General features: G+C 42.4%; 1 protein-coding gene across 2 annotated transcripts in view; it reads right to left on the reverse strand.

The window, feature by feature from the left end:
- The window catches only part of CLMN (calmin), a 77,794-nt gene that overhangs the window by 41,010 nt on the left and 16,511 nt on the right, over window positions 1-20,273 (reverse strand). The window contains exon 1 of one of the 2 annotated variants that reach the window (XM_062577117.1): window positions 15,004-15,050. The exons of the other annotated variant lie outside the window; for it this stretch is intronic. The gene's annotated coding sequence lies outside the window, so the exon portion shown is untranslated. Of the gene's footprint in view, window positions 1-15,003; window positions 15,051-20,273 lie in introns of those variants that run through there. 2 annotated transcript variants of the gene reach the window in all.

The raw sequence follows: 20,273 nt of genomic DNA on the forward strand, positions 1-20,273 counted from the left end.
GAGGGGAAAAAAAAAAGTCTTTAAACTTACATTTGTCCCAAGAGTCACATAAAATTTCATGTCTCAGGGTTATCTTCCAAAGAAACTTAATGTTTCCCTGGAAACATGTTTCTAAATACAGTTGCTCTACTCGTATCTTGTACTAACAGTTTATTCTTCAAGTACAGAGACAGGCTATTCAGTGCTGAGTTTGTACCCTTGAAACTTGCCTACTCTGGTCAAATCTTGTAATTTCTCAGGACCTGTCTATTTTAATAACTTGGACAACAACAACTTATGTTCCATGTTACTTCCAAAACCAATGAATACAAGTCCTAATGCATTTTCCTTCTCTGTAGCATAGAAATAGAGAGGAACACTACTGAACACTACTCAAATCTGAGATGCCTGGTGCTTGAGCAGATATTGCTGGCACTTCAGGAAAGGGGCTGTACCCCAATTTAGTACGGGGACACTGGAGGCCCCACCAGTCACTTATAAACATCTGGAGGTCCCAGCTATGAAATACACAGACATCCTGAAGAGCTCTGAGGAACCAATGGAGCAGATTTGTGTAGTCACCACAGGACTTGGATACAGGAGAAAGATTCTCTCCTTGTCCCTGCACTGCTGTTAGTCATTTGTCTCGGTCTCTGAGCATGAAGCACACACACTGCGTGGTGAATACTTCACCCTGAGAGCAAGAGGAGAATAAGAAGCTGCATATTCCCAGCACCCCATCTGGTTACCTTGCACTGAACTTCTTGCCAATATCCACCTACGACTCCCAGGCAGCAATGGTCCTGGCACGTTTCCTAACGTGATCTCAAAGCTGCAGTGGGTTTGGCAGTGTTTGCTGTTGTGCGTCTCTGCCTGCGAAGGGTTGGCTCTGATAAAACGTGGGTGGGTGCTACCAGCCATTGACCTGCCTTTTCTGTGCTTCGCCAGAAATGAAGGTGCGGAAAGACATCACGCTGATCTCTTGACTACCTATCTGGCAGATAGACTTTTGGTGACAAAAAATTCTTCTTTCATCCTTTGATGCAAGAGAGGTGGCCAGAGAAAGGATACTGGATCTGAATAAGGGAAGACTAAGATTTGACAGAGTAACTTTTTTTTTCCTCTTTGAGTGAGGTCCGTAACATTTTAAGTGACACAGAGAGACTAACTGGTAGTTGTCTCTCCCAGCAGAACAACTAGGGAGCATCAAATGGAAACATCAGGAGAGAGGTTTAAAAACAAAATTAAAGGAGGTGTTCTTCACAGACAGCGTAGTCGCGTTGTGGAGCTCCTCACAGACGGACACTGTGGGAGCAAAATGTTCAGTGAGGGTCTACGGGGAGACAGGTTCACATGTTTGTATAGCAATCCATGTGCTCATGCGAAGGCAAGAGGCTGGGGCTTGTTTTTGTTTTGTACTGCTGCCCACTGCCTCTAACCTACAGTAGAGCTTCTGCACGTAAGCAGGGGACCGTTACAAGATGCAGGCAGAGAGAATAAGTGACATCAACTCACACTCCTTCTTGAATGATGGTGAAAGAGCTCATCTTTAGAGGAGATACTAAAGAAAGGAAAGAAAGGAAAGAAAAAGAGAGAGGGGGAAAAAAAAATGAGGAAGGAAGGGAAGGAGGACCTGAATAAGACAAGCCTGTTGGTTATCCTCTTCCAGAGGCTTTCACTCACTTTCAGTGGTAAAAAGTAACATCCTCAGTTAAAGCCAACTGCTTTTAACAAATTAATTTAAAATATTACCCTATTTGAAAAGCAAGTGGCTTTGTTAAACCAAATCAGAAGTTAATAAAACAGCCATGAAAAATTTCTGCAATATATATCTGTTGGACGCACAGTGGAAAAAAACCCTGCAATAAGCATGAGAACGAAAGCAAATAAATAGTTCTCCTGTCACACCCTGAGGACGGCCACCACCCAGCAGCACTCACCAAGGAAAGCATATTCCACATGCAAGGGCTTTTCCTTACCCCTAAAGGCCTGACACAACTACTCTCAGAAACAAGTCTAATCCATCAGACTCCGTATCTCTATGGGAAAGCAAAATCCAGAAAGTTAGAAAAGTGATGCAAAAATGATTCTCAGCTAGGTCACCAAAGGGATTATTTTTAGACTAAAAACAGCTGGCTTAATAAGGATCAGAGCGCAAAGAATAGTTATTTTCTCCTACCCACACAGGGAGCACTATTTCACTGAGGCCAACATCTTTGGAGATATTTTTTTTCTCCATCCCCTTCGCAGTTCTGTTTAGTTCAGCCTTCCACCTAAATTGCATATCAGGAATCAGAAAATGCCTTATTTGCCCAGTTTACAGTCCCTGCTTTGCCTTGGGCTGAATAGATTGCATATGAACATCTTTCTTCCTCCCCTTCCTTCATCAAGGGAGATTCTTGCACTAAAGTGTAAGTGCTCTGAACAGCCAGGGGTACAGAGCATGGTCCTGCTAAAGGTTTCCTAACAACATAATCCCTTGATGGGAAGGCCAACATTTTGTTTACTTGTTTTAAAAGGGAAATAAAACAGTATCAACTGAGTATATTCACAGGAACTTGCAGCTTCTAGGACTGCCAATACCTACTGGCCAACACACTGGCCTGTAGCACGTAACTGGCCTGTAGCACATAACTGCACCCCAGTACTTTGGAATACACCCTGAGCAGAGAAGCTACTAGCCAAATGCTGAGCTAAGAATTTGACTCCAATAAATTCTGCCAACTTGGTGACATATCAGAAGAATACTCTTTTGATTCAAGGCATTGTTGCCTAATTTCTCATCTAAAAAAAAGATAAGTATTTCTTAACTGATAATTTTTCAGGAATTGCACACGGAGCAATAGAGAAGAACCCCACAGATACCAAAAAGGAATCTGGTTCTTACTGAGTGAACAATTCAGTCACCAACTGCTGCAACTAGCATTTTCATGACACCTACCCTAGCTGCACTCAAACATTTTTTTCCCCACAAAGCCACCTTTGTTGCCCTCCTGACAATATGTTCCCTTTAGTATACCTGCTACCACTGGCAGTTTCTGGGCAGGAACTTCTCACACTGTGGTCCTTAAACGTCAAATGATTTGCAGTTGCCTGGGCATGTTCATCGGTTTCTTCTGGCTTGGAGATTCTTTATCCACTTCAGGCAGGTGGAATTGTTCCATATTGGAGAATACATCCAGCAATCTATGTATTTTGGAGATGACATTTCTTTAATAACTTGGTAGTTTTTTCAGATTGTAATGAGGATCCCCCACAGATCAATGGCCAGTAAGGCACACCTGAATTTTCACCTTCCAGTCAGCAGCATTCAGCACAGCTCTAGACAGCTGTTTAATAATGTGGTCATGGGCTCCCTTCTCCTCAACTGAGACAGGCAGCAGCTTTACTCTTTTTACTTAGACATTCTTCTAATGCTTGGTTCATAGTAGACTAAAACATCCATAAAACCAAATTAACACCAACACTTGTCTACACCCAGTAAGTTCACTAATGATACCAGATGGTTCTTCTAGCTTGGCAAACCAGCACTCATTCCTGGTATAAGACAGCAAAACCTTCTGGCCTCAAGAAAGCTGGCAATATGATCTCCGTTCTTGGAAACGGGTATTTTCCATGCTCTACTCAGTAGTTTTAGATGAATGCAAAAAAGTTTCTTCCTCACTGTGAAGCTAAAGACCCAGTGAGGCCCAGCTGAAATATCCCTGTGTCCTCTAGGTGCCCATTTCTAGAAGCATAACCTTGTGCTCCATTTCATTTCCACCACTGTCCCAGATCACTGTCCCAGATTTGTACCCTCTTGCCAATTCTTCTCAAAACTGCAGGCAAACTCACTCCTAACCCAGTTCTGTCAAAGTGATCCCTATTTGCTAAACTACCTGCACAATTATACCAGCAGAGCTGTGAAAGTGGGCCCCAGAAGCCCAGGAAGAGAAGTGGTTACAGCAGGGAGCAGTAACGCTGTGGGCAGGCTTGGCTATAGCCAGAGCACCGTGTCTGCCCAAGACCAAGCTCTTCAATTCCTGCAGAGGCACAATGTTCCCTTGCCCGGGATACGCGTGGTCCGGTTCTCCTTCTCTCCTGCATTCCCTCTCCCCAACTTACACTGGGGCATTTTTACTTTATGTTTTGTGCGTCACTGTCTGCAAAGCACAAAGTGGATAAGATGCTATTTCTTCTGTCTTTTTTAATCTCTTTGAGCACCTTTAATTGCAGTCTGGATGATTTTTCCACACTAGTGGTTGTTATTATTTTATCCTTTCCTTGGAGAGTTCAGCTGCCTTTGCTATTTATAGGCATTTCTCTAGGGTTGAGTCTGTTCTTACCAATTTTTCCTGGGATATAAAATCACACATTCAACAGATTATCCCATCGTCCATCCCTCTTGTGCTTCTTGAATCAAGTCAGAAAATGAAAAACAACCTGCATATCTCCCTCTTCTCAAAAAGCACATTTCAGCCTACAAAAATTTGATAAAAAAAATACCTTGAAAAGCAGGAAGAAATACTTGATATTCATCAACTTACAATCTTCTCCACCATTCTACCACAACCATAACAATAAGATATGTGGGTTTTTTTCCCCTCTCTAAGGTCCTCTCTTCACTTGGGCTCAGTTCTTGCTTCCGCCTGCACACAATGATTTTTTGCAAAGTTGTCTATTCTTCCAGGTATTTATGCTGAATGTATACTGTTCCTAGGTATTGAACCTTTGTTTTCCCTTTCTATTCTTTATTTGCTAAATTGACCATTTCAACCCTGGTGTGCTTAAGGAGTCCCACAGAACAGCAGGAGGGCTAGTTTCAGAAAGATCCAGTCTAATTCCAAGACCAGCTTGAGGAAGCACTGCAAAGATAGCTTGTATCTCACCAAGTGCACACGCACTGTCTCACTGGTGCTCCTCCAAATTCCTTCTTTCCGCAACCCGTGTTCCTTCCTCTAAGCTGCACAGAAATTTCTCCATCCTGCTTTTTAGCAGTTCTTGTGGTTGCACACAGTCATGTTATTTCTCTGGCTCTTTCTCCTACTTTGATAATTTGACTTCCAGTAGGAATGTCTCTACACCACTGTGACAAAAAAAAATCTCATTTTATTCAAGGAAAAGGAAAAAAAAAAAAAAAAGATGATGAAAATCACAAGTATTTAATATGTCACTTTTTCTGCAGAAGTGTAAGAAGCAGGTAGAAATGCAAGCACAGCAGACCAACACTGTGAATAATACAGCACCATGAGAGGCTCCTGTACAGAAGCATTCTGTTTTAAACTACCTCAGCAATTTGGAAATAGCTATGTCTGCCACTTCTTTTAAAAAGTGTTACTCTCATCAGTAAGTACATTACTGCTCAGCTGAGTAAATGCTATTTATTGAGACTTCCAGAAGGGCCACTGATTCCTGCTTTATAATTTGGGCATGGCAGCTTAATAAGCTAAATCAGCAGCTCAGAGCTTCTGCCTCCAAATGAGGAAAACTGTTGAAGTGTCATGCACTAAAAAGGACTGTGCAACTGCAAAGGGACAGACAACAACACTGTATACACCAGGAGGATTCTGGATGAAAGGAAGGAAGGGAGAGGAGGACAGATTTATATATAATATATTAAATTATATTAATTATTAAATATATATAGATCTGTGTCAGCATCAACACATCAAATGTTTTATTGTTCCAAAGAAGGAATATCCAATACTACTAATATTCACTGGAACATTAAGTTTCTGAAAGTTTTGGTTAAAGACATTTCTTCCTTCTCCCCCTCAAAGATGTAACATATACTTGCTTTCATTGATTTAGAAGTAACGGTCTGTTGAGATTTTTAGTAATTTATTTTCACTATATAACAGAATTATACTTTTTATTTTTTTAAAAAAAAGCAACTAGTCCCACTAGTTGTGAAATATCTTTAACTGTGAATATGGTGTGCACCGTGCAGCCACATCTGCAGATGGGGACTTTAGGTTCCTCTCCTGGCACTGGAATGGGAACACAGAGAGCAGAGCTGTGCCACAGCGAGATGCGCGGCGTTCATGGAGTAGGACAGATACCTTGGCGTTTCTCACGGACCCAAAGAATTATTTGGAGATTTCAGGTCACCTACACACTTCAGGTGCCCAAACATTTGCCTGTTTCTTAATTGCTGAAATGAATCATTGGATACTTCTTCAGTAATCTGCTAGTGTTTTGCTGGACATGTTTTTAATGTGATTATCTCCATCATCTCAAATCCCTCCCCCAGCTTAGTTTTTACGCCAGATTCTGAAACAACTGAAGGATTTGCTAAATTGCCTCCAAAAAACAAAGCCCTGCTCTTATAAAAAAAGATGTCATTTAAATTTATTGACCTTTTCAAGGTACAAGACAAGAAAAACATTTAGGAAGAGTGTAATTTTTCCCCTTATTCGTTCCATTTCTGTATTTCCCACAGTCATTTGGATCCAAAATATAGGTTTTATAATTTTTTCCCACAAAATCATTCCAAAAGATATTCGTAATGATCTTTAGCCTCAGGTTGAGGCTAGTTTCCCTAGACAAGTGTATGCCTCCTGAATGTTTTGTAAAGCACTCAATTTTGAGTTCATTTTCATTATCTCCAGATAGAGTAACTTAATAGCATAAGTAGCAAAGAACAATGCAGCAGTTCAAGAGTACAATAAATCCATCCTAGAGCTTGTAGAAGCAGGTTTTTTTTCTTTTTTTTTTAAAAAAGACACATTATGCAAAATGTTGAACTAATAAAAACTCATTCTGCCAGCTTATTATTGAAAACAAAGATAATTTTATTTCTTGGTTATCTTTGTGCCACCATGTTTTAGACCACAGCAGGTACTATCTGTTCTCCTGCAGCCAATACAGAAGTATAAAGCTGCCAAACTATTGCACGCTCTGATGAATTCAGAAGAGCAACTGGGAGCCCACATGTGATCTGGATCACGTCTGTGCTGCAGGGTCATACAGTAATAACGTATATTTAACCTTAACAACTACGGCCTAAGTAGTTTTAAAACCCTCAGAGTTTTAACAAGCTGGGGCCTTATGAATCGTTTCCTTTGCAAGTTACGCTATCACCCATTCCTCTGACCACCACCTCCTAGTGTCAACTGTAGGACCAGAAAGAAGGATAAACCTAATTCAAAGTCTGTTCTTGATTTATCTTGTCTTTTAGCACAGCAAACTGCAGCCCAATGCCCTGGACAGCCTTGGAATTCCTTTCTCGCCCACTACAGGTATTGGAGAACAGACCCAGGACAGCAGACCCTGGCCAGCCCACTTTACCCTTGCCAAAGGTGGTCTGTGGAAGCAAAGCTAAAGCCCTTATACAGCTCCATGCACTGTCTGGGGAGAGCCTGGATCAGAGCTTATTCTCCAGGGAAGGAATATGCTCAAGGAACGTAGTGAGAAAGAAACTTTAAAAGCAAAGTACTAGCTTTAATATGAAGATTGTATTTGAATAGCTTTATAACTCACTCATTACCTGGTCTTGGATGCAGCTAACTAAAACATTAAACAATCTCTGTAACTTAGAGGTGAGAAAGTAGATAGACTAAAATCTTTATTCTGGGATGAAATCTCAAGCAGGCATGCGTAATTGCCTATACCTGGCTTCATTAATTGCACAATATGTACATCAATTCACAACTGAAAATCTGCAATATCCATCAGGCTATCTCATGAAGAAATAAGAGCTAAAAGAATGGCAATCTGCTTTGTATTTAGTCCTTCAGTACAATCTCACAAAATTAGAGATGCAGTGTCACATCAGCTCTTTTCTACCTCTGTTAAGGATTCACAGTTTATATATTCTATGAAGGCACGCAAACAGCCTTTTTGCACAAAGATTTGCTTAATGAGCTACCGCAGTTAACAAATTCAAATGGTCTTAGTAAAGCGTGAGATAGGACAGAGTGGTCTCGTGATTTCTGCGATTCCATGGAAGACCAGATGAAAGATTTGATCCCAGCTAAGATTGACCTGATGAACAGAAAGGTTTACTTTAACTCAGCCCCTCAATCCAATTCACTGCACAGTCACACAAACACTTGTGCCTGCACAAGCCAAGAGGGAAAAGGGTGTGTTGCAGCACTGCCTCTCTTGGCAGCATCACTGGCTTATTTCTATTTAAACTTTATGTTAAGCTTTGTCTTAACAGTCTTCGAGCAATTTTATTCAGTCTCCTGAGTCATACACACATTGCAGATTTTTGCTACTGTCCAGACTGGAGACACTTCATAAACAAAAACATGAGTCCTCAAACAGGGCTGAAAATTATGGTATGTTTAATTAAATATTCAGTGATCCACTGGCTGTATCTAATGAGTGTATTTTTAGAAATATCTGTAGTCCAATAGTTATAGGAGAGGACTGCCAAGATACATGCCACCAACATGAGAGAAGCAGACAAATGAATTTGTCTCTGTGCCCCAGTGTTGCTTCCTTTCGTAAGCACTTTTTAAGGTCTCAGGATGAGAGCTGACCTTCTGATTGCATGTCTATGAAAAATAACTGACAAAACCAGCAAATCTTAAAAGTATCTAAAAATGTGACCTATAGCTATGATGCAAACAGAACAAGTTTACTACCTGTTAATAGCGTGACCCTCCATTCTCCTGTGTATTCATAGAGCTGCTAAGTGACATCACGCTTGCATGACAGTACCCTTATCCTGAGAGTTTATCACTCCATTCTCTCCCTCATCTTCTACCTCTTCCTCATATGTGATAAACCACAGAGTAAGTTATACATACTGTTCATTTGGAATAGTTAAATTACGTATTCTGTTAGCTGCTCATCCCCATCCCACTCCCAAAGACGTGAAGGGAACAACTTGTTTGTTTTCACCCCAGTGACAGAAGATAAAAGGATCAAGAGCCACCTTCCTCCTTGCCATTTTTGCATTTAACTTGCCTCCCCTCCCATTTTCCTAGTGTTCTTTTCCCCATTTAATCTTTGTAAGCTTAACATAGTTATCTGCATCTCTTCCTTTCTCTGTTTTTTTCCTTCTCACAGAAGGTAATGTGGTACAGAGCTGCAGAAGTAGCTCACTTATCAGACGAGTGGTTAAAAATCCAGGACTATGCATAAGCCATTTCTGATGCTACTCTGAGGTAGCTGTGGTTCAAATCACTCCACCTATAACATTTCAGGTTAGGACAAAAACAAACAAAATGCCCCTCCAGCATCAATATATTATGCTGCCCAAAAGCAGCTGACGCACTATTTCAGGAGGCCTGACAGAAGGATTTAGTCCCTGGCTCATGCATTCAATATCAGAATTGCAAAGGGCTGGTACCTTTTAAATCCAGCTTAACCATAAAAGGATCCTCTATATTTATTATTTCAAATCTGAAGGAATGAATAGTTAAAAGTACACTAAGTACACTGTGCAAGGATTAAATCTTTAGTTAGGAGCAAAACAATATCTAACAGATCAGGATTTTTACATATAAGAAGTAACATAGAAGAATCAAAGATGAATCCCTCAGACTGATCTCAAGCAGGCTGGCAATGGGGGTCTGGTGTGCAGGATGCACACCGACTGGTCCTAAGCCAATTCTACCCGAGCTGGGCAAGGCAACCTTCAAGCAGGCACGTCCCCGCCTTGCACAGGGCTCTCAAACCCCAGCCATCCTATTTTCCCCATGCTGGTGGCATATTGCAGGCAGATGAAGATTGATGCTATTTCAGTTTAAGTTTGCAAACTGCTCCAGGGTGAACCATGCCACACACAGTTAAACAAGAGCTCTGCACAAGCTGTGGGATTTGACTTGCATCAAATCATTAGGTGTAAGATGCCACATCAGTAGAAATTAAACAATAAACTTACCTTGTTCCAGTGACTCAATGCTCCACAAACAGAAGCAGGCTAAATATAGAACATGCCTGCAAAATCACTTGCCATAGGTGAAGCCTGCTTAAAATGGAGGTTGTGACAGAGATGCAAAGCATGCTGTTTACTGCTGTCCCTCACAAACAGGCTCTGCTCCTAGCCTGGACCACCTGTGGTGAATGCTATCAGAGTTCACTTAGACCAGCTGGGCACATAGGAGGTGATCACACCTCACCAAACAGCAGGAGGGTGGTGGAACAAATGCTTCCTCCGCTCCAGGAAGCCTTGGTTTATAGCCCAATGGCAAAGACTTGCTCTGCTGCCCACAAACACGTGCAAAGTCAGTAGTAGAACTGGCACCTTTCTCCTCAACTGCCTGACAGTTTTCTAGTGCCCATGGCACAGTCAGAAGTCCTCCTATTCTTATTAGTGGGAGGAAAAGGATTACACCTATGTCTCAGACTCAGAGGAGGAACTATCACTTGAGGCAAGGACATGGAAATGAAGAACAGGGAAGAGCTTTAGAAGACCAATTCTCTTACAAATACTTAACTTTCTAAACTCAATGAAAACATCTGGAGACAGCTCATGGAAGAGTCCTCTGTCTGCCTCCACCTACAACCAAGTCCTCACTCTGGTGGGCTGTTTCCGTGCCAGTCATGGTCTGTATTTCCTGAGGCACGAGCAGGTTGCAGCTAGTGCTTACCAGAGCGTAGGAACGCCAGTTTGAAGGTCAGCATGCAGTACCCACATCGTGCTCATGTGCAGGTCTTCACCTCTGGAAAGAAAGCCTTGAGCACCCACAATAGTGTATTTCTTCAAAACAGGGTTGGCACTACTGTAACATCTGTAAGATTAGGTGCCATAAAATCACTTGCATTTCCTCCTTCAGTTCTTTTAGAAAACTGAGCTGTTTTAGCCAAAGAAAAGCCATTGTTTTAACGATTGGTAATTACCCATTAACATTTTTCCTGTCTTAGCATATTAATATTATTTCATGTCTGCTCTGGAACTGTAAACAGGCAGAGCTCAAGCAGAGCAGTGAGAAAACCCTATGTCCTGGCTGCAGGGGAGAGTGACAGCATCTCCTACCTCCCCAGACACATGCACACACACAGTGGTCATCTCTGGTGCTCACAGGCACAGTGGACAGAAGAGACCCCAGGAAGGCTCTGGTCCAAGCTCCTGCTCCAAGTGGGACTGTTGCCAACATCAGGTCATGGCTTTGACTCACCAAAGCTTAAAAACTGCCTGGAAAAGATCCTGTGGCCTCTCTCGGCAACCTGTTCCCAGTAGGACTGCTGTTCCTTCCCAGTCAGAAAGCTCTTTCTAATCACAGCTCTTTCTAGTGTCCAATGAAGCAGCAAATTGTGGCTACTGCCCCTTGTTATATTGTTTGACTCTTTTTACTTGCCCTTCAAATAGTTGTATTAGATTCCCCCCTTGGCCTCCACTTCTCCAGATTACATAAACCCATGTACACAACTTTTTTTTTTACAGGACATGCATTCCAAGTGCCTTACTGTCTTTGCAGTTCTCCACTAGACCCTTTCCATATTTCTCTTGAGCTGGGGGGGGGGGGAGAAGCAGTCCAAAACTGGATGCAGCATCCAAATGTGGCCTCATTCACCAGTTTCAAGTGGAGGGAAATCATAACTTCCCACAATCTGTTGGCTGTGATACCTCTACTGTAGTCCCAAATAAAGTTTTGCCTTATTTGCAATCTGAATGCACTGTTTGGTCATACTCAACTTCTATATCCACTGTCATCTTCTGGTATTCACTGTAATACCCAGGACCTTTTCAGTAGGGCTACTACTCACTCAGTCACTTCCTAGCCTCCATCAGTGCAAGGAGTCATTCTGCCGTAACTGCAGAACTTCACACTTTTTTTTATTGAACCCCATGAGGTTCATGGTGGCCTAATCCCCAAGTTTATCAATATCCCTCTGGATTTAGGCACTGCCATTTGCCATGTTGCCATGTCAGCTGCTCCCCCTAATTTAGCATCATCGGCAAATTGGATGAAGGTGCACCCTGTGACTTCATCAGCATCAGCTTGCTGATGAAAATGCTGAACAAAATGGCATTGAGCCCTGAGAACTCTGCTCAGTACTTGCTGCCAGCTGGACCTCAACCCACTGATCTCTCTGAGTCCAGCCAAACGTGGTCTGCTCAATTTTCAACCCATCTAACAATCTGTTTATGCAGATTATGTCTGCAGTATCAGAGGGGCTATTTTCCTCCAGAAGAATTTGGCAGCTTTGAATCTTTCCTAGACTGTCACAACTGAAAATACACAATAGGAAGAGAAGCCATGATATTTCAGAATTAAATTTTCATAGCTCAAAAAGACCCCAGACTTAGGACTGCAGAGGTCAGGAATTGAACAGCACCATAAATTTGTCAGCTTAAGAACAGTAGTCTATGTGGCCTTTAGCTTACCGAAAAAGGACGATAGTGTTTCACAGAAGCAATTGAGACTACTGGAAATAGACTGGAGGACAAACAGAACTTCAGCTGCACGTATAGGCACATCTTCCGAGAATTAATGGAGTACTTCCCAAAGTCAACTAATGGCACTCTAGGTTTTACTTACAGAATCAAAGAACATCTTTATTCAGGATGTGCCCTAGTTAGCAGTTAACAAGGTCACAGTTTCAAGAAGATCACAGGACTTATAGGAAGGGTTTTTGTAGCTTTCACAGAAGACACTTAAAGAATTTCTAGCATGCGACCCAAAGCTGAAATCACAAATGATACTAGAAATACATCGACTGACTTCAGGGAGAACAGGGCATTTAGATGAAGAGTCTACCACTTTGGGTGTACGTACACAAATTAGCAATTAAGGCTAATTGCTTTCAGCTGCATTTTGATGTTTGCAAAAATTAATGATGTATAATTAACACTAATTAAAGGACAGATGAAAGCCCATATTGGTGCTGGGAGTAGACATGGCTGACACAAGACAGCTACCTCAAATGTAGTTCTGGTGGTGTCAGCCTTCTGTGTTCTCAAACCAAACTTAAAACAGCTTTAATCTCCTCTTTGTCTTCTCAGGCACTTCCTGTCAATTAATCTTTCTCCATAGTCAGATCCTCAACAAAGGTACAGGAGAGGAAGAAATGCATTGTGCTTCCTACTGTGCTATGCACACTGCCAGAAATCAGCCAGACACGTCTGCTTGTTATCTACGTACAGGCTCCTGTAATGGCACAGGATCTACTGCACAGATATTAATTACACAACCGAACTTAAAGCAGAAGCCTGTGAAACACTACCCTGAGATACATGCACTTCTACAGCTATTTGAAAGCAGATAAACACATCCAGACCCAAGATTAAAATGAGTTCACTGCAAGATTTCCTGGCAATTTCAAATAATCTACCCTGACAACATTTCCTGTCTTGGAATAACAGCTGTCCAGGTCGATGCAGCCCTGGGTTCTGTTCCTCTTCCATCCCCCCAAAGAAGCCACAGCAAGGCACAGCATGCAGAGTGCCCCTCTGCCAACACTGCGCACTGCCGCACAGCCATACAGTCAGTCGCGTCTAGATGATCTCCTATTCTGGAAAAGTAGGCACAGTCAAATGTAAGAATACTAATTTTTGTCCCATGGAAGCTTAAACAGTAAGTTGCAGGTTGATGGGGGAAGAGAAGCTATTTGCTCTTTACAGAAGTGTGATTCTGTGGCTTTCCTGAAGCTCAGCGAAGAGGTACGCAGGATGAGGCCCCACGCGTGGTCAGGACAGCACTTTAGCCAAAGGTGAGTCCTTCCTGCCAATTACAATGCAGAATACAGAACACTGCAAAGTGATAGCATCAAAAGTCTATCTATTCTAACACTTCTTCCTGTAAAAGCACATGCCTGTTACAGGCTCACACACATCACTTCCTGGCTCTGTAGACTGATTCTGAAGAAATTTGCTCCCAGCATTCGGTTAACCAACTTGTAAAAGCCTCAGGCAATGCGGTTTATTGTGCATTGTTCAGCAGAGTGATCAGTCTCGAATCACACTGGATCAAACCTAGATGACCCAGAATCTCATCCGCGACAGTGGCCGTATTTGTCAGTACACAACAGGGTCCAGTTCTTGGCCAAAGTTCAGATCGTCAAACATCTGGTAATTCAAAAGGTCCAAACATACACAGGTGATGCCTCTGTCCTGCACAGCTAAGGCATGCCCCCATTTCTGTTAACTATATTCCCTCTTGCTGGCTAACATTGTATTCTTGGGGGGGGGGGGAAGGGGTAGAGAGGGGAAGTGTCCAGTCTAACGAACATTTATATTTGGTCAATGAACAGCCTTCGCACCAGGCAAGGAATGAGCAACACTTCTGAAGTTCTCCAACGCTGCTTCACTGAGCAGCCACTGAAGTTCCCAACTGGGACCCAAGCGCTGACTCTTGTTAACTGCCCGGTATACTGAAGCCACTCCAGCACACTCTGGGCTCACCACGCCTGACCTTTATTAGTGCGGCTGAGCAGACGTAGACTCCAGCAGTATAACTGCTTGGGTATGGCTCAAGGGGCTTCCTTAAAAAGAAGGAATAAGTCTAATAATTGTTATTCTGGAGCCTCAATCAGGCATCCAGAACATCCAGATTCTTCAGACAGCGGAGAAGCTCAGCGATTTCATTTGAATCTTTCTTTCCTCTAACTTTTTTCTCCAGTATCAAGTTCAGGAGTCATTTATTAAGAAGAGACTAGTCCCTTATAGTCACTCTGCAAAGCTCAAACAGACTCAAAATACAATCAGGACATTTTCATCACTAGTAGAACTTCACAGTAAATAGCAGTTTCACTGTAAACAGGATTTGCAATAACCCATTCAGAAATGTTGATGCTTTTTGGAGCAAAGGAAGCCCGCAGCACTAATCCTGTTTGTGACAGTGATCTTCACTCTGGTCCCGGGTGAAACATTTAAACTTTTTGCATTCCCCCCTTTTTACTGGTTTTACAGTGAACATCTCCTTACCTCGCACATGCAGTGCATGGCAACCATTAACAAAGCTCTTTTCTGTGCTTCTTCAGCCTCCCCCATGACATTTGCAGAAATAACAGTTCTCTGACTTCACTGCACCAGGTTCCCCAGTACCAGGTTTGGAGAAACCAGAAAGGAAGGTGTCCTAGGCAGCAAGCGAGTAGAGGTGCAGGAAAAGAGGAATTTCCCTTTAGGGATAGGCTGCAGAGAATTACCTGGTTGCCTAGAAACACGAGATTAACTCAGCTCAGCTTTCCCCTTCCTCCAGACATGCACTTAAGGAGAGGCTGTAAATTGGCTTCTTGGGAGACACAGGAGAGACCAGCTGCAGGGTGAGACCCCGGGTCACCGCACCGGGTCAAATAGCAGGCGAGGGGTAAGAAGACTTTTCTGCTCTCCCTTCCCCCTTTCCAATTTGTGTTAGCTTCCTTTGATTTGTAAAGAAAGTTTCTACTAGCTGAGTTTTAGCCGCCAGAACTAGATGCTCATTGGGTGGCTCAAACACGCAGTTCGGCAGCCCAATCTGTGCGTGCCAGAATTTCGGCTCCGATGGCCATCAGTTGTGTGAATGCAGTTAGGGTAAAGGAAATAAACATTCAACAAGAATGAGCTGCTGATATTTAAAGCGGATGATATTTTAAGCAAAATTACATTGATTTCTCTGCCTGTCAGTAACATTTTCCTACGGAAGCTGCCAAAGCACCAACGATCAGCAGCAAGAAACACGCTCATTGCCTGTTTGCATATTACAGGCCTGAAGGAGCCTGAGAGAAACACTGAAATCGGACCGCTGCCTTACTTACCCACCTTCACATAACCTGGAAGCCGGCAGAAGCCAGTGCTCTAGATGAGACAGACCTGGACTTCATCTCGTGCAGCCTATGCCCAAACGAATTTAACATGAAACAGCACCACCACTAATGCCAACGCTAGAACGCAGCCCACAAAGTGTGTTCAAGAGCCTTAATGGAGTCTGTGCAAGAAGAAAGCTGTCCCAGCCTGACACAACAGATCAAAATAGAGATGAATTAAGATCTGTCTATAAAATAACAGAGTTAGGAAGAAGGGTGCTGGAAAGTGTCCCTAATTCAGAGGATTTAACATCCATTCGCATTCACAAAAATCAGTACTCAGACCCTGAGTGGAATGGATATGCTGTGCAGTATATGCCAAATATTCTTGTGGACATCTGGGTAAGAGCCAATGATATGTTATCATTATGCTGGATAGTTATTACAAGCTGTGGGTTAATTTTTAGCAGAGTTTAACATCAAAAAAGAGTTTGATCTGGACTACGTATCTGTGCACACACATGCACGTTCACAGGCAGGAAGCAACTGCCCTGAAGCAGTCTATCTCCAGACATGTTCAACATGGTTTAGACATGTACGATGTGGCACATCATGTAAATGTAAAAGCAATACAGACCTTAGCTTGGCTACCCTTGGAAAAAGTAGAATTTAAGTGAACAGGTGTTGTGTGGGCTTTTCACTCTCCATGGATGTTTTTTGGCAATACCACTTCAATGGCCGTTTAGAAACAGTTAACACTACCTGATCAAAGTCACATTTTAAGAAAACCTATCTCTGAAATGAGAGAGAGATGTTTTCAGAAAGGAAGGTCTGAAGCTGTCCTCTGCTCCACACCTGTGTGCTTTGCTATGCAAAGCAATGAGTTTCTACCAGGACAAGTTTGCAAACATCAGACCTCTGACTTTTTTAGACATTATTTAATGAAAACTTATGATTTCAAACTGGTGGGATGGGTAAGAGTAAGACAAGGGAACAAAGCAACTGAGCACTTTTTAAAAATTAAAAGAAACTCAGATTTAGTGGAATTGTTACTTCTTTGCCATAGCAAAATGTTTGCTGGGCCCAAACATGAGTGGATCTCTTCGCCAAATAAATTAGACCACCTAACCAAAATATTTGTGTGAAGGTTTCTGAGATGAACAACCATATCAATACCATGATTTTATTCACTCAATTGTCCTGTCTCCTATAGAGAAAAATTCAACATTAACCTTGCTGAATAAGCAGTTTTACAGATTGATAGGCACTTGGTACTGAATCTGCGTTAGGAAAACAAGGAACTCAAACAAACGTAAGCAAAAACCGCTGAACGCAGAAACCACAGCGGCAGGTAAGAATGGGCTCTTGTTCGGCCATCTCGTACAGGTTACAAATTTCACCCGAGCCGCCGTCCGTGTGTAAGCCCGGACGTTTCTGGGGCAGACAGAGCGAGCAAGAGGTTCCTGTGATTAAAGAAGGGCCACAATCTCCTATAAACACCACGGGAGAAAAAGGAAAGGAGTTTATGCAAGCAAAATGAAACAAAAACATGCAGCGGAGCTGTCTAAATAAGGCTGCGTTTCTATACGACGAGGAGGGCTCAGCTGAGAACGTTCTGCTCTTCTATTTGCTTTCGTACCAAGCGCGGTACATAAACACGGGCGGACACGACCAAGTGCTCCCGCAAGAGGAGTAACTTTGTTTTGACAGAAAGGGATTAGTGTTTGCTGACTTTGTCAGAAGGAAATCACCACGCCGCCTGCCTCCCCCACCACTGCGTCCAAGCCAGCAGCAGCAGGGCTTACCCTGTAGTTTTCAGTGTTTACATTGCTGGCCCCAAACCTTCTTCTCTGTAGGTTACAGGGGAGTCAGATACTGAGCCTAACTCTCTCGCAGCAAACAACACTCCTCTCATCTTCACAGACAGGCATTTAGTATTTCACATTCTCCTTAACTGAAAACAGAGCCTGGCCCTAGCGCTCACGAAGACGAGAGCAAAAAGCCTCCTGCCATAGACACAGCGGAAAAGCAGATTTAGGAAAATCACTTCTTTCGGTGAGAAAGCCGATTTGCCAATAGCATTAGCTATACAAAAGAATCCTGTACAACTCACCTGTCAACCCTGAACAGCAACCTTGAGAGGGCAACCACTCCCCTTCTCTCCCACTCCTGCCTGAAAACCATAATTTTCAACTCATGGCCTACACTGACCAATTTCTGAAGGATTTGTGACCAATAACATGGACAGGTTCCCAATAGCACATGTGCTTTAAAACATGCTCTGTATATATCTGCATAAGCTTGCTTTTTTTCTTTTTCTTTTTTTTTTTTTTTTTTTTTTTTTTTTTTTTTTTTTTTTTGAAGGTTCAATAACCAAAGTTACTGAAAAATCACCAAGGAAGTCTGTATGGTTAGCCAGAGACACCCAACCTTCAGACAGCTAGGGATTAAGTGAGATAAATGCCACCCATTAAGCCAAACTGGCTTAATGACAGTCATGGGAGTTTCACAAGACAGCTAGGTCAGGAACCACGTTTGGTCACTGGAAAGTGCCACAACTTGAGATCCTTGTCATTAAAAGTTGTAGCTATGAGACACACAGCTTTAATGAAGACTACATCAACACGAGGTCTTACAGGCACGTAATGCAGGCAGGTACAGTGACTGCAGACACAAGTAGCCTGTACTTTTTTCAAGAAAACCTTTGCAGAAAGTTTCTAGATAGCAGTCCAAACTACCTTCCTACCACTTACACTGAAATTCTCCCAACTGCAGATCTTTCTTTAGTAAACTCAACTGTGCTTTAGTAAATGAAAGCACATTTCCACTTTGACTGTTTCATAGAAGCAGGAAAGGTGAATTTGATGCTGCAGTTGCTCCTGGGAACATATGATCCTGTAACAAAGTCAACAGCCTGGCCAGGGCTTGCGAAACCTTCACCTCAAAGAAGTATGTCTCAACCCTCACTCGTCCTGCCTCCCTGGAATATTCTTCAAGTATTTTCCATGCATAAATAAACTAAGGTAGAAGAACTTCAAATAAGCCTCGCCCTACGCAGTCAAATGAGCTAGGGAAAAGGTTTATGTGAGTTATATTATTTACATCTCAAGCAATGAAACCTCTTGTTTTGATATGTTATACACGCTTGAATTACCAACAAGACTGCAAAACATACACATTTTATATATTGCTGTTGTATCATAAAACATATCTACATGACTTTGTTCAGGGACCAGGCAGACCCCAGAAAATTCAGATTATAGCAGCCACTCAGTGTTCTCCTCCCTACAACTACAGTTTAATCCATCCCTTTGCTACCTACCACGGACAAAATTTCACAGTTTGCAGCTGCATTGGTTTCAGTAGTCAGGCTAGCCCCTGACTGTGCTTTTTGCTTACGTGTCATTCTCAGTCAGTCACTGCCATAATCTTATTTATATGAAGCCATGCTACTGAAGCAATGTATTTTCACAAGATTACCATGTATGAATGAAAGAACATAGATCATTTTTATAGTAACTGGCCACAAATTAATGGCAAATACCAACAAACCTGTATTTATTACAAGGCAATAAATAATCTGGATTTATACAGATTAACCTTTAATATGTTTGTTTCGTAGTTAACAGTCTCTGGAAACACGATCACTTGCGCCAGGCTGACTTCATTGATTTCTATTATTTAAATAAGCATGCCACAAGCAAAAGTCAGGGGTGAGGTAATAGCTCTTACTATGCCAGCTAACAGTAGCTGGAAAAACAACAAAACCACTTATCAATCAGCCTAATAAAAGACATTACCTCTCCCTACAAACCTTGCCTTGCTTATGTCATGGCAACAGCTTCACTCCTCAAATATTTATCATCCTAACAATTAAGTTTTATATTTACTGGAAGTTGTAAAGCAGCCTCAGTGTATAACTGATTTTTGCAACAAAACAAGATTTTTCAGTGCAAAAGAAGCACAGCAACATCAGTACTACAGATAAAGCCTGTACAATTTGGCCAACATGGGCATTGGTTCTGCAAGCTCCTCCACCCCCACATGCTTCAAACCTGGCATCCGTGGAGAATCCCTAGCAGCAAAACGATGGCCTTTGGGACCAAACTACCTCCCAGCTGACACTGCTCGAATTAACATCACTCGTGCAGGTGGGTCTGTATCACAGATAACTGATCGGAGGGACTAGCAGGCTCCCTCACAGCAGTCCTCCGGAACCCCATGAGGCTGCAGCAACAATTTTCTGAAGTGGTGAAAGCCATTTTTCATTCCACATTCACTGTCATGGCATTAAATTAGGAAAGAACGTTCTGAGAGGTTGGAGGAATAATTGCATCCCGTGGATCACCAGACGAACAGGTACGGTGTAGCTACAGGGCCGGGCAGAGATAATCCTAAGAGTTTAGGGAAGCAGAAGGTTCCCTGGAGCTCTCAGAGAGGACTAATAAACTGCTTCCAGGAAACAAGCCCATTAAGATATATGACTCTACCTTGTCAGCTGCATAGTAAACATACTCAACACACACACAGGAGTGGCCCTTCTTAAGCATTCTTGTTATTAAGAAGAGCTCAGGATGCAAGGAAATACTCATGCATTTCTCTCCTAGCCTGTTTTTGTTTAGGGCAACCACGTAACTCCTCCTCACTGCCTCAAGGCAATGACAAAAGTAGAAGCAAGAATTACACACAGATTA

Source organism: Rhea pennata, chromosome 5 (genome assembly GCF_028389875.1).
Source record: "Rhea pennata isolate bPtePen1 chromosome 5, bPtePen1.pri, whole genome shotgun sequence".
Taxonomy (NCBI): Eukaryota; Metazoa; Chordata; class Aves; order Rheiformes; family Rheidae; genus Rhea; species Rhea pennata.